We start from the raw sequence: 14,958 nt of genomic DNA, 5'->3' as shown, positions 1-14,958 counted from the left end.
CCTTTACTGAATCTCGGAGAACACTGAGGGTGACCCTCATTTACTATGCTGCTGAGCAGATAGAGCACGTGACTGATAAATGTGTAAGAACATATCAAATAATAAAATTAAATTTAATAAATAAAAAAAAGACAAATCAGGTAAGTATAAAAAGTGAAACATTAATAAAAGTATATAAAAATACAATTAAAAATATAAAACAATAAAACATAGCTAAAACATAAAGGTTAATAAAATCAGATCATATCAAACTAAGAGGATAATAAGATCAAAACGTAAACAAAAAATTGATTAAAATGACTAAAATAATGATAAAAATCATAATTTAAATAAGAGTAAGAATATGAATAAGAAAGAAGTATCACAATATATTTTTGCCATATCGCCCAGCTCTAACTGAACTAATAATTCATATTCGGGTTAAAACATGAAAATTAGACCTTGGGTTAACATTTACCTACATAAAGAACACAATGATCTCTGTAGGGATGCATGAAATCCCAATCATATCAGTCTCAGCAGATAACTGCTTATTATAGATCTGACAGATATTTGATGTGTATTGAACTCCAGAGGAGCAGAATCTCACGTGTATGCAGGGGTGGGCTGTTTTATCCTTATCGAGATAAATTATACCACGATACACTTTCCTGAGCACATCGTGAATTTTGTCAGAACTTAAAGAACACTAACTACATTTCGTTACAGAGTGAGCATCGTTAGGCCTGTTTAATTAAGCAGAACACAGAGGGAGTGTGTTATCGTGGAATAACATCACTGTGATTTGGTCGCCGTAGATCATCACAGCCGTGATGTTATTAGCGATAACACACTCCTCGAGTGTTCTACTGCTTTAATACAACAGTTAAATAAATACAGTAATAAATTAATAAACTGGGCCGTGAACGCGGCGTTTAATATGTTTTAATGTTCGCAGTTCCTTCACCAAATTATAGTTCCTTAACGAGCAGCTTGTTGCTACGTCAGAGTAACGAGCTCCGCCCACTCGCTGCACAGCCGGCAGTTCGTTCTCCAGCTCCTTACACTAAATTCCCAAACTGTCATCACCACTGAGCAGCTTTTCAGTCGGCAGCTGTGACAGAAGAACAGCTAAACAACCTGGAATCAGCCAGAAATGAACCCAACACCATTCGCCAAACGTGTAGTCTGATCTTCAGAGTCTGACCAAATCAGACTGAGCCATAAAACTGCTGCAATATCAAGTTCAGCTCAGTTTGGTCAGTTTTTGCCAGATCAGTATTAATGTTGTTTTGTTCCAGCCAGTCTGTAAAGCATCTTACAGCCCATTTAGTTTGGCGAATGGTGTTGGGTTCATTTCTGGCTGATTCCAGGTTGTTTAGCAGTTCTTCTGTCTCAGCTGCCGACTGAAAAGCTGCTCAGTGGTGACGACAGTTTGGGAATTTAGTGTCGTCTCATCTTCAGAGTGACCAAATCGGCTGTCGGTCAAATGTGATCTTAAAAGTGTCCATTTTCTGTTTGTGCGGAAAGTACGAAGTAACAACGTTCAAATGTCTTGAGTGTCTCCTACAGCTGTCAGAGTTGTTGCTTAGCAACAGCGTCTCAGTAGAGTGATACAGTGTTTGTGAAAAACCTGTGATGTTATGGTGAAATAACAGTTAAATCGCTTCTCAACCACTCAGCTTGCGTGGCTGGAACTGTTGCATAACTGGATTTAGTGTGGTGCAGTTTCCAAAACAGTAAAAAAAATTCAAACTGTGTTAATAATAATAATAATAATAATAATAATAATAATAATATTAGTAGTAGCAGCAGTATTATTCTGCTATTGTATACAAGCTTGACAACAGCAGAACCCTTTTTGGTGCTATACAGAACCACACACACATTCCCATAAATCTGACAAACCAATTTACCATGCAGAGAACCACTTAAGCACCCAATGGCTCTACTTAGAACAATGAGCTCTGTAAAAAACCATCCGCATGCTTAAACGGTTCTTCGCACGGTGTAACGGTTCTTCAGATTGATGGAGAATGTGTTGTAAATGGATCTATACAGCACCAAAAAGGGTTCTGCAGTTACGAGCTTGACATCGAACCATTTTTAGCACTATATAGAACCATTTTCAAAAAAAGTTGCACGCAGAATCACATACACCACATTTTCTAGTAACCTGAAGCACCATTTAAGGGTGCAAATGGTTCTTTGAGTGTTCATGGTTCTAGACAGAACCACTGCCTTTACTGAAGAAGAACCAGCTTTAAAACTGTATAGAAACTGTGTGAATTTACTATAAAACAATAACAGCTATACTTTAGAGTCACTGAGACAGGGGTCCAGCCACCTCTTACTCTCACTACAGTACTTCATCAGTTTTATTAGATTTATGTAATTTTCAGAACTTAAAATGCCAGTTTGGTTCATTAAAGAGCCAAAAATGCTATTAATAATTCTAACTTTGGTGAATAGAAGTTCGTTTTCATGTGTTCATTTTCCCCAAACAGTCAGAGCACCAGGAAAAAAAAGCCACAATAAGTCACCAAAATTGGCCAATTTGGTTGTGAAGAAATCAAAACCAATAATAACCAAAGCTTCCTCAGCTGTAAGACGCTGTGAGCTGTGCAGATCTTCCTGTGGGGCTGACTGAGTAGTTTCAGCATCATAGCCCACTTTTACATCATCACTGAAGTGCTTCAATTAAACACTAATCACTCTGAGGATCAGCAGACTTTAAGGACTTTACTGATCACAATCAGACGAGACTCAGAGCTCCAGTGGGCCTCTGACGCTGAATCACGCCATCATAGGAACGCTGGGCAGTTAAAGCAGTTTTCCCCATTACAAACACCACTCGGATTTCTGAAAAAACACTGCCATCACATTCTGTGGTAAATTTTGTGATTTTAATCCAGCATGAATCTGCCGTGTCTGTAGTTTTTAAAGTCTGCCAAGTAATAATTCCAGAGCAAATTATCGTCTATAAGCCCGACTGGAGCTGGAATAGTTTAATCTGGGGAGGTCCTGTAATCTGTGTGTGGTTAGACTGACCGATTCATACGGGATAAAGGATCTGTGTAATCTCCCCAAATTATCCCAAACAGCATGGATCCAAAATCACTGTGGATATTTTTACGTCTGCATTATGCGACAGGCGCCACTAGGGCTGGGCGATAAAACGATAACGATAATTATCGCGATTTAACTTTACCTCGATAGAGCGATACGACGTTCGATAAATGTTCGATATAATACACCCCTCTCACACTCCCACGTTCAGCGAAAGCCTTGGAGGCGTTTGCAAGGAAGGCGACACTACTCTGCTGTCGCCAGAAGAGGGTGCACTTCCAAGTTTTTCTACATGATTTAGAGAGGGAGGGGGCGACGAGTAAGATGAGTCTTTAGCAACGGCTGAAACGCGGAGTTATACAGTCCGTTTGAGTGGAGCGACCGGCGATCTGCTCTCCTGTGACCGAGTGTGAGTGAGGAGGTCAGTGGTGTAACTGTAGTGTCCTACAGTGAACTCACCTCTTTACTAACATCCTAACAGCGTTAAAGCACAATCACAATCCTCACAACTACAGCGCTGTTACAGCGCTCAGTCTGATTTTAGTATTAGTGCGTTCACAAGCAACGAAAGTGAAAGAAAGAAGTGGTTCATGTTAATTACAGCCCTGATTTACACGAAAGTAAACTGAGGAAGCTGTGAGGCGTTGGAGAGCGGGAGAGCGCTGTCTTTCCAGGCTAGCTGTTTTTAGCAGCTGGCTAACTTGAAGCAGCTCCGTCAGTCACACAGCACGGCAAACTGATGATACTGTGGATCAAACAAGATACAAAAGCACTGATTTCAGTTTAAACGTTCCTGAAAGGAGGTTCTGTTTGTCTGGTGTTGATATTTTGCGGTTCACCACTTAAACTACTACAATTGAATAGAGAAATCCAGTCGTCTAGCTGGTGTCTGAATACTGTGATGTCATGTGTAGCGGGGTAGCCGAGCGCTCGGCACCAGCTAAAATAATCTTTCTTTCTGAAATTATGACTATTACAAAAATAGCCGTGCTTTTCCAGCTGGTAAAAACAGCCAACCAGACACTTTCTCCCACTCTCCCACGACAGATCTGTGAAATGTTCCAAATCAAATCAAATTTATTTGTATAGCGCTTTTTACAACTGATGTTGTCACAAAGCAGCTTCACAGAAATCCGTTTAGAACAAAGTTCCACTGGTTGGTGAGTGTTTATCGTGTTCTGACCATAAAGGATAGTTTAAAACAGTAACTGACCACTCAGGAGCAAAAATCAGCCTTCAAACTTGAAAGAAATAATGATGACATTTATCGCGGTATGTATCGATATCGAACGATATGAACTTTGTTTATCGTGATAACATTTTTGGCCATATCGCCCAGCTCTAGGTGCCACACTTCCCTACAATACAGCACCGAAGCGTTGAGGATTTCTGTAGTATTGAACTTGGAATAAAGCATCAGATCAAAAGAAGCTCAATCAAGTTTTAACCGTTAGCCTCGTCCTTAGATCACAAGATAAAGGAATCGCGGTGGTTTTTTCTGCTACCCAGTTTTATTACGTTACTATGATGTGGATTGGAGCAGCACTGCTGTTACTGAGGAGCTCTGAGTTCAGCCAATTACAGAGGGAATTTCAAAGATTACTGATCAGACTAAACTACAGACGCTGCTGATTCATACTGGATTAAAATCACAGACCTCATCAGTTATCACTCAGATTACAGTACCTCCCCAGATTAACCTAATCCAGCTCTGATAGATCTCATAACCGGCTGAACTCGGAGCCCCTTCAGTAACAACAGCGCTGTTCCAACAGACACCTGTAATGTAATAAAACCACACAGCAGGAAACGGCGCCTCCACTTTCCTCCCTACTGCGACCTGGAGGCGAGGCTAACAGCTAAACTGGAGCTTAATCTGACTCAAATCTGACTTAAACCTCAAGTTCAGGACCAGACTACTGAACCCACAACGCTTTTGGTGGTGGCTGAATTGCAAAGAGGATCTCTCGAAGGTCTGGTCTGGGTGCCACTTGGTGAGCTGAGCTGAACGAACCCGCTTTACTAGCCTGATTGCTGAGCAATATGACAACATCCATCATTTTTGTGATAAACTACTTCACAATATGCTTCACGGGGAAAAACATTCATCACAAAGGCAGCATAATTAGTGCTGTTTTACTGGAACTGTTGCGGCACAAGATGTGAAAAGTCGCCTACAAATCATCGCATTTACTGTTTTTAATAGCATTTAGTTAAAAAGCGGGACTTCGGCTCTTTGTCGTCTGTTCCGATCACACCTCCGAAAAAAATCAATAAGTTGGAATATCACGTTTTGTGGAAAGTTCTGATATAAGTATCATGATATAACGAGTGCGCATACATGCACTCAATAATCTGATCATAATCGGATTTCTGCAGTTATCCAATTATTTAAATGGTCATGTAAACACCATACTCCGATCTAGAAATCCGACAGAGGCTGGATTTTAGCTCAGTAATCAGACTTCTCAGTGCACGTAAACTCTTTTCTATCGGATTTCTCAGTCTGCGCGAGATCAGACGGTGGATGTCGCGAAACGGAGTAAAACACTGTTGGAGCGGCGCTGAAACCAAACATGAAATAAAGGATTTAAATATTCTTCATCTTCTAGATGATGTATGTTCATATTTCGGATTGGATTAAGTGCATGTAAACACATTCAAACACAGGTTGTAAGTAAGTAAAGTTTATTTTTATAGCGCTTTTTACAACAGGTGTTGTCACAAAGCAGCTTTACAAGGAAATGAGCACTTGATTAGAAATCAGAGTAAGAGTTTACATGCACTGAGAAATCCGATTACTGAGCTAAAATCCAGCCTCTATCGGATTTCTAGATCGAAGTGTGCTGTTTACATGACCAGTGGAATAATCGCATAACTGCAGAAATCCGATTATGATCGGATTACTGAGTGCACGTATACGCACTCATTGTTGGGAAGTGTGGCTGCTGTCCCATAATGCTGACGTAAACGTGGGTGCGATGATGTCTGGATGCAGGGTATTGTGGGTAATTATGGGAAGTTATGGAGATCCTTTATCCCGTTTGAATCAGCCAGTCAAATCACAGATTATATTCCCGGACCGTCTCTGCTGAAACTAATCCAGCTCCAAAAGGGCTTATAACTAAACTTCATCACTGTTATACACCAACACCAGCGACTCCAACTGCTGAAGCCTCCAAACCCCCACAGTGGACAGAGCTGCTGGGCTGCTTTGGTGAGGTCAGTCTTCTGACGTCAGTTCAGTGGAGAAGTGTTAGCTAGCATGTCTTAACATTAGCATTCTGTTCATTTTCCTCAGAGAAAACCAGGTTAAGCCCTATTCGGACGGGACCATCCGAACGCGCCGTCAGTGATTTCCATGCTCACTCCTGCGTCAGTAGAGACTGTGGCACCTTTCACCCTCTATAGCCCTATTCAGATGGGATTAGTTCTCTATGGGGAGGTGGGTGACGCCAGTTCACCTCAGGACGTCTAATGATCATGTCCAAATTGCACGGGATAAGAAATCTCAGAATAAATGACAGAGATGGAGCAGCTGGGAAAGATGTTAAAACATTTATCCATTATTTTGTTTACTCTAAGAATTAATCTACTTAAATATATATAGATAGAGCTAGATATTAATAAATCTCGCTGTCTTATGCAAATGCACTGTGGCATTAGCATCACCATTAGCTCAGGAATTCACACCCAGTCAACTTCACTGCATAAAAACAAACATTTCTTTGTAGTCGTACCTATTCTGAGCCGTACATGTGAGGCAGGACAGTAACGTTACACATCAGTCTGATTTTAGTCGCAGAGAACAACAATCAGCTTCTTGTTTGAACCTTCCTGTTCCACCTTAAATGGTGCATCCAGCTAGCTTCTTGTTCTAATTTTCCCATTCCACCTTAAATGGTGCATCAGCCAGCTTCTTGTTCTAATTTTCCCGTTCCACCTTAAATGGTGCATCAGCCAGCTTCTTGTTCGAACTTTCCCGTTCCACCTTAAAAGGTGCATCAGCCAGCTTCTTGTTCTAATTTTCCCGTTCCACCTTAAATGGTGCATCAGCCAGCTTCTTGTTCGAACTTTCCCGTTCCACCTTAAAATGGTGCATCAGCCAGCTTCTTGTTCGAATTCTCCCGTTCCACCTTAAATGGTGCATCAGCCAGTATCTTGCTCGAATTTCCCCGTTCCACCTTAAATGGTAAAGCAGTTACATTCTGGCGCTTGAGGCTTTATAATAACTGCTGCACCATTTAAGGTGGAACTGGAAAGTTCGAACAAGAAGCTGGTGAACAGGAAGCCGACTTCAGCTTCGTCAGAACACGAGTAAGCGCTTCTTTAAGTGTCTCCAAACTTAAGAGACTCCATTACCACAGGATACATGACAGCATTTCCATGTCGATTCACGCGGGACGGTTATAACCTGAGGTTATTCCTACAGCTCGATTTATAGAAGGCGAAAGGCAGCGGAACCTTGACTGAAGTGAGAGAGCACAGCTGGGGACTAAAGTCACTGAGAAAGCCGGTAATAATTACACTAAACTCCTCTTCATGTACAACTAATCCCACCCAAATAGGGCTGATAAGCCAAGCTGCAGAAAAACCCCCAGGTTATATTAATCCCGTGCAAACAGACGTGTCTCTAAAACCGGCATCATGTTCTGCGGAAAAGGAGTGTATTAAGTTTGGAGGCTCCAACAAACGCTTTAGCTGTGTTCACTGCGGCTAAAATCAGGCCGATGTGTAACGTTACTGTCCTGCCTCATGTGTGTAACTCAAAACCTACACAAAAAGGCGTTGACTTCATGCAGTGATGTCGCCCGTCGGCTGTGAAGTCCCAGCTAAAGACTCACTGCGTTCGCTTAAGACTGCAACACAGAAGTTAGAGTAAACAGAATAACGGCTAAACTGTTCAAAATGGTTCTATGTAGCAAGAACCCTTTTCAAAAAGTCTCCATTATAAAACTCTCCTTCAATCTCCAGAACCATTTCACCATTCAAAGAACCCATTTAATCATGCCAAGGGTTCTTAGAGTATCCATGGTTCTATATAGAACCCTTTTCTTCACTAAAGAACCCTTGTTCTCATTTAGCACAGAGAAATATAACATTTATTTTAGCGCAGTAACGCAGCGTCATCTAAACATTCTGCTCCACTGGAGTTCAGCCAAATCCAAACATCTGGTACAAAACTGATATTATTAAAAACCAATAATCTGCCAATACTGATACGACTGCATACGATATCAGTTTAGCTGTGACCCGCCTCATACACACAATATTAACCCACAATTAGGGCTGGGCACTTTGACAACGTATATCATAATTTATCAGAATAATGTCACAATACAATACGGTACACTTTTCTGATTTTTCTTTTAACTGTATTTCGTTACAAATACCGAATAAAAATCACTTCAGTTTGTTGATGGTATTGTTTAAATGTAGCACTACTGTTTTGTTCTCTCATCAGATGTTTGAACAAATAAATATTGTGACATTATGAATCGTAAAAATATTCCAGAAGTATAATATTATATATTTGACATGGTATTAAAACAAATATACCCAAAGAATTTGGGGCGATATGGCAAAAATACTGTATCATCATACCTCAAGACATTTTCACAATACGGTAAGAATCACAATATTTGTTTTTCTAAGCTTTAATTTTTTTCAACTCCTTGAGACCACCGGTGGGTCCAAAACGCACTTCGTCATATTCTTCATAACTTTCATATTTCTTAAGCTACATTCTAAAGGTGGGGGTCGTATGAGGCTGTAACTGTCTTCTCTCCAGTCAAATAGATGGTGATGTAATTTTAAACCCTTATAATAAAAGAAGCTGAACTCTTTTTTCTTCTACTGAAAGTCGACCCATTTTTCACAAATCTGGGCTACAAACTATAAACAGATGGCGTCTCTTCAGTGATCTGCTCTGTAAACATTATTTTTATAAAATAATACAAAGAGCGTCTAAGATTTTTGGCTTTCAGCAGTAAATTGTAAGCATATAGCAACATGTGTGATCATAAAACACCTTCTGTTAATTTGAGGAACTTTTACAAAAATAAATAAATAAAATAAAAATGTACGTTTATTTCATGCAGTTACTGAATAATGTGTCTTACGATTTGGTCATGTAAATTCAGATGGACAAACCAAAATATACCCTGGTCAATAAGAGGTTAAAAAGTTGGAACAGACCAAAAAGAACCTGAAGTGCTTCATATAAAACAATACTATAATATAATGTAATAATCCTACAAGTAAAATGATTTTTATTCAGTGTTTTACTGCACTAAACTGCACTAAATCCAGTTACAGGCCTCACTATGCTCACTCTAATGAAACAGTCAGTCAGTGTTCTTTATTTACTGACGACATCTACGATATGCTCAGAAAAGCATATGGTGACGTAGTTTATCATGATAGCGATACTTTATCCTCTCACTGCCCAACCCGACAACAAAACTAAATAAGTGTTAGACCCTTATCGAATGTCTGACACCTGCACAGAAGCAATTACACGCATTAATAAATAAACACCTCAGCTGATTTGCAACCAAACACTAATACGCTTAACCTATTCACACCGTACAGCTACATTTAATGAGACAGAAACGCCACAGAGCTGCTGCTGACGGGTCTAAAGAGACGACATTCATGGAGCTGTAGCACAGACGAACATCTAACAGTGCACATCTGATCATTTTTGATAGCGTGTAACCCATATGAAGTGAATCTCCACAGGTCTTTTCAAATTTTGCGCATAATTCAAATGGTTAGGATGTAAACAAAGTCATTCTTACCGAGTCAGAACTGTTCACAGTGGTGGTGATAGGAACCAGACGTCCACCTCTAAAAGCTCCCTCACAGAAAGTTCCTACATGAAATGGTTATGAATTCACTGCCTGATGACTGAGACACTGTTTTATGATAGTTTAGAGAACTTAAACTCCATTCATGGTGGAGGGATACATGCAGGGCGCTGTGAGGCAAAATAGTCCCCAAACAAAACTTATTATTTCAGATTTTCCACTATTTTCCATCATCAACATTCCATATAAACTCAGAAGACTCGTGTAGGTTCACTGGTGGTTCTGGATAGTAAATAAAATGTCTATATTTGTGTTGTAGTCATGGCGACCCCTGGTTCCTATCAGCACCACTGTAAAGACATCTGAACCATTTCACACCAAACCACTCTGAATCTCTCTGTTTACATCCCACAGACTGGATTACGGCGGAATTTTGAAAGTTGGTGGAACTGCCCTTTTCTAATAGACTAAAGCACATTAGAATCGCTCTGTTTACATCTCACACTGAGTTAGGCAGGAAGTTTGAAAAATCAGTGGAGCTGCCCTTTAAGTAGATAAAGTGGTTCAGTGTGGTTTTATAAGCAGGACACAGAGAGCGGACACCTCCCCCACCACACACACACACACTCTCTCACACACACACACACACACACACACACACTCTCTCACACACACACACACACACACACACACACACACTCTCACACACACACACACTCTCACACACACTCACACAGCTAACCAGGCTAAACCAGCTAAGCGGTCATTTTCAGCCTCAAACATCAGCCTTACTGTTACCAAACGCTTCACACTGACCACCTACAGCCGCACAGGCATTAAGTTATACCCTATTAAATCCTCTCAGGGACAGAAAATTAAAAATAAATCGCGATATTGGAAAACACAGTCGATTTAATCTGCAGCGCTGTTAGCTGTTAGCACTGCTAGCTCTGCAGTCGACACCTATTCAATTCTAATAACATTTGCTCCTTGTTTCAGGCGACCATGCACACTTTACACATGCATAAACGGTGTGTAAAGGCCAGCACAGGCATAATAACGATATATCAACACACCTCTTTATGAAATCGGAATACAGGTTCGCGGTCAGAGGCACTGAAGGGCTTTAGCCGAACAGCTAACCGACAATACGAACTGCGTAGTCGGTTCGCTTTTTCAACAGACCGAGCGGCTTTTCACTCACTTCACATGCTCGTTTAACACTACACACAAAAGAAATGGTTCTGCTTAGAACCACGAGTTCTATGTGGAGCCATCTGCATGCTTAGATGGTTCTCTGCATGGTGAAGTTGCTCCTCAGACTGATGGAGAATTTTTGGAACCATTCGCAACACAAGGACTGTAACAGTATCAAACCCCTTTGTGGTGCTAAAGAGAACCATTCTAAAAAGGATTCTATATAGAACTATATACACACACATTATCCATCAATTTCGCCAAGAAAAAATACATCTAAGCATGCAAATGGTTCTATACAGAACTCATGGTTCTAAGCAGAACCACTGCCTTTACTAAAGAACCATCTTTAAACGTGCAGCCTAGCTGGATGTTAATTCGGCTAACACAAGAAAATGACAAAAAAGGCATTTATACTCCTACTTGCCCGTTCTGTGCACAGTATATAGTGTAAGACGCGATTAAAGTTACAAAAAACGGAAAATTGTAGACACGAAATGTGAATTATTCTCTGTGGTTAATGTGAATGGCAGTCCGAACGCGAAGGGCTTTAGCCGCACAGATACAGCTTTTATTAAAGTGGTGAACTTATTTAAACTTATTAACACGAGCTGCGACCTATAGGACGTATTTGAACATACATGAACGCGATCCGATGTAAACACTGCCGAATTTACAGTGTTTTCGACACACGACGCTTGTTTAAAGTCACTTAACCTAATGCGGCTAGCAGGCTAGCGGACAAACACAACAAAACCGACGAAAAACACAAATAAATATGCGCCGTACTTTTACAAACATGACGATATGCTCACGTCGAGATTGTTCACGGTATAAAACGGTAGGATTTATACAGTTAAAACTAAAAATTCGGGTATTTTAGTCCGCTAAAGGCTTTAGCCGATAAGGCTAACAAAAATATCAACGACAGAACTCACCCGAATTTTCCGTTCCACCTTAAATGGTGCAGCGGCTGCATTCGGCATTTAAGGTGGAATGGAAAGTTACACCAGCCTCGTACTTGTCGGGACGAAAAGCAGACGAAATTCTTGACTTTTATTCACTTTTTCGGTAAACAATTTCACGTTTTTGTTTACATATGAACGCGATTCGCGGTAAACACGTCCCGACTGTTAGCTGTTCGGCTAAAGTTCGCGTTTGAACACATCGACGCCGCTAAAACACGACGAAACTCGTACAAAACCAAACAAACGACCAATGTATTGTTCTGATGTGATGAATTAAAGCTTTTTCATCTAAACCGTGTCGATCATTTTGCTGTTTGGCGAGCAGAGCGGGTTAAAAAGCGAAATGAGTGATGCTAAGCTATGCTAGCTGAATAAGCTATGCTAAAAGTGTTAGCACCGCTGCAAAAACCGCTCAACACAGACAGAACCGCCACAAACCCAGCGAACGAGCCGATATTCCATCGGTATAAACTCAAACAAGCGACAGAATAAAATGCATAGCCGTGTTTACAGGTCGCCGCTTTTTAAGCGATCGGGAAAAACGAGATTCGCCAGCTTCGTCCTCGAATCTTCCGTTCCACCTTAAATGGTGCTGCAGGCGCCAGAACGTAACTGCAGCAGCGTTTAAGGTGGAACGGAAAATCCGAGGACGAAGCCGGCGAAGAGCTGGACCACACAGCGCGACGGCGAGCAGCGCGGGGACCCACCTGTGTAGGTTAAAGTGCGGTGGGGAAGGTGTGCTGAAGGCCGACTCTCCTCTCTCAGTGATGGACAGGTGTTTAACCCGAGCTCGCGCTCTCCTGCAGAATCACCGCTCCGCCCGCGCGGACATTTTCTCTCTCACTGCGCGCTCCCGCAGGAAGAGCTCGGGGGCGCGCACGGCTCCACTTCCGCTACGAAATGGCGCCACAGAGCAGAGAAGCGACTAGAAAAACCACCAAAATCAAACCGACAGAAATAAATCAGTTAAACACGCGGCAGCATCAAATCTGTCTGTCTGTCTATCTATCTGTCTGTGTCTGTCTATCTATCGGTCAATCTATCTATCAGTCTATCTGTCTATCTATCTGTCTATCTATCTATCTGTCTGTCTATCTGTCTATCTATCTATCTATCTATCTATCTATCTATCTATCTATCTATCTGTCTGTCTGTCTATCAGTCTGTCTATCTGTCTCTGTGTCTGTCTGTCTGTCTGTCTCTATCTATCTATCTATCTATCTATCTATCTATCTATCTATCTATCTATCTATCTATCTATCTATCTGTCTCTGTGTCTGTCTGTCTATCTATCTATCTATCTATCTATCTATCTATCTATCTGTCTGTCTGTCTGTCTGTCTGTCTGCCTTGTCTATCCATCCACCTGTCAATTGATTTGTCTATTGATCTACAGCTATTGCTCTATTGATCTGCATTTCTGTCTATATTTATCTACTGATCAGTCTATCGATCTATCTGTCAACTTCATTCTATCTATCTATCTATCTATCTATCTATCTATCTATCTATCTATCTATCTTTGTGTTGGCTTGTCTATCCATCCACCTGTCAATTGATTGGTCTGTTGATCTACATCTATTGGTCTACTGATCTGCATTTCTGTCTATACATATCTATTGATCAGTCTATCGATCTATCTGTCAATCTCATTCTATCTGTCTATCTATCTATCTGTCTGTCTGTCTGTCTCTCTGTCTGTCTATCTGTCAGTCTATGTGTTGGCTTGTCTATCCATCCACCTGTCAATTGATTGGTCTATTGATCTGCATCTCTTTATTTGTCTATCTATATGTTTGCTTGTCAATCTGTCTATCTGTCTATCTATCTATCCATCCATCCATCTATCTGTCTGTCTGTCCCTTAGTCTAACCTTAAACATTTATTTTTGTGGCCAATATAAGGTGATAACAGACAGACAGACAGAAGAAAAGAAAATCAGATATATGAATGAATGAATGAATGAATGAATGAACAATGGCATAAAACGAAAGTCCAAAATCAGCTTTGTTTTCATCAGTGAACCAAAAGGGTGTAAAGTTCATCCAAACTGAGAGTGAAGTCAGACAACCAGGCCAAACAGAGAGCTGGGGTGATCTCAGGGCTGTGGATGTGCAGATAAATCTCTCAGGGTAAAAACAGCTCAGAGATGTGTGTCTGGGTGTGTGAGACGGTGAAGACTCTCGGTGTGTTTACACTTTCTAAACTCAGCAGTCGTTCTTTTCAGCTGTTTGTTTACAGCGAGGCACGTTTGGCTTTTGTGCAAAGGCCCTGTTTTCAATGCAGGCCGCAGAGAGAGCGTCCGGCCGTCTGCAGAGAGAGAAAAACCCTAAACAAATCAGAAACAATGTCGGTACTGTCCGGCCTCGCTGCTGGAATTTGCCTACGTTTTCACTTTGTAGACAAAGCAACGGCACACAGGCGAAAAGCGGCCCGGCGCGTCCACCCCGGTGTCCTTTTGAAGACGGTCGTTCTGCCTCACTGGGCAGATGCTCCACACAAACACCACGACTTCTCATCTTTACTGTTTCTCTCAGAGCAGAGTTAATTTCAGAGTTATTTTGTGATCTGTGTGGACTTTGCATTACTGTACAGTTATAAATCAATTAATAGCACAATTATAAAACCAATATAAACAATGAAACTTTAACTTTAACTTAAACTTTAACTGTCTACATCTTTTTCCACATATCAGTCTAATTACATATTATAATTATGGGGTGGAGTCAAAAATCCAATGTGCAGACACTACAGAAGATAAATGTAGACATATGTTAAGGGGAATTCCACCAGTTTTTCTAAAATTCCTGCATAATTAAACAGATAAGATGTAAAAAGAGTCATTCAGAGTGGTTTGTGTGAAATGCAGGGCGCTGTGAGGCAAAATAGTCCCCAAAGAAAACTTATTATTTCAGATTTTCCACTATTTTCCA

The 14,958-nt window shown here is 40.9% G+C and overlaps 1 protein-coding gene across 2 annotated transcripts in view; it reads right to left on the bottom strand.

Moving 5' to 3' along the window:
- The window catches only part of LOC118821680 (trinucleotide repeat-containing gene 6A protein-like), a 56,871-nt gene extending 44,004 nt beyond the window's left edge, over window positions 1-12,867 (bottom strand). Inside the window, exon 1 of one of the 2 annotated variants that reach the window (XM_036590401.1) lies at window positions 12,733-12,867. The gene's annotated coding sequence lies outside the window, so the exon portion shown is untranslated. Of the gene's footprint in view, window positions 1-12,536; window positions 12,605-12,732 lie in introns of those variants that run through there. The other variant, XM_036590402.1, reaches the window with a different exon arrangement.
- Between the last annotated feature and the right edge of the window lie 2,091 nt (window positions 12,868-14,958).

This window comes from Colossoma macropomum, unplaced genomic scaffold, assembly GCF_904425465.1.
Source record: "Colossoma macropomum unplaced genomic scaffold, Colossoma_macropomum, whole genome shotgun sequence".
Classification (NCBI taxonomy): domain Eukaryota; kingdom Metazoa; phylum Chordata; class Actinopteri; order Characiformes; family Serrasalmidae; genus Colossoma; species Colossoma macropomum.
This window is presented reverse-complemented; position numbering and strand designations above follow the sequence as displayed.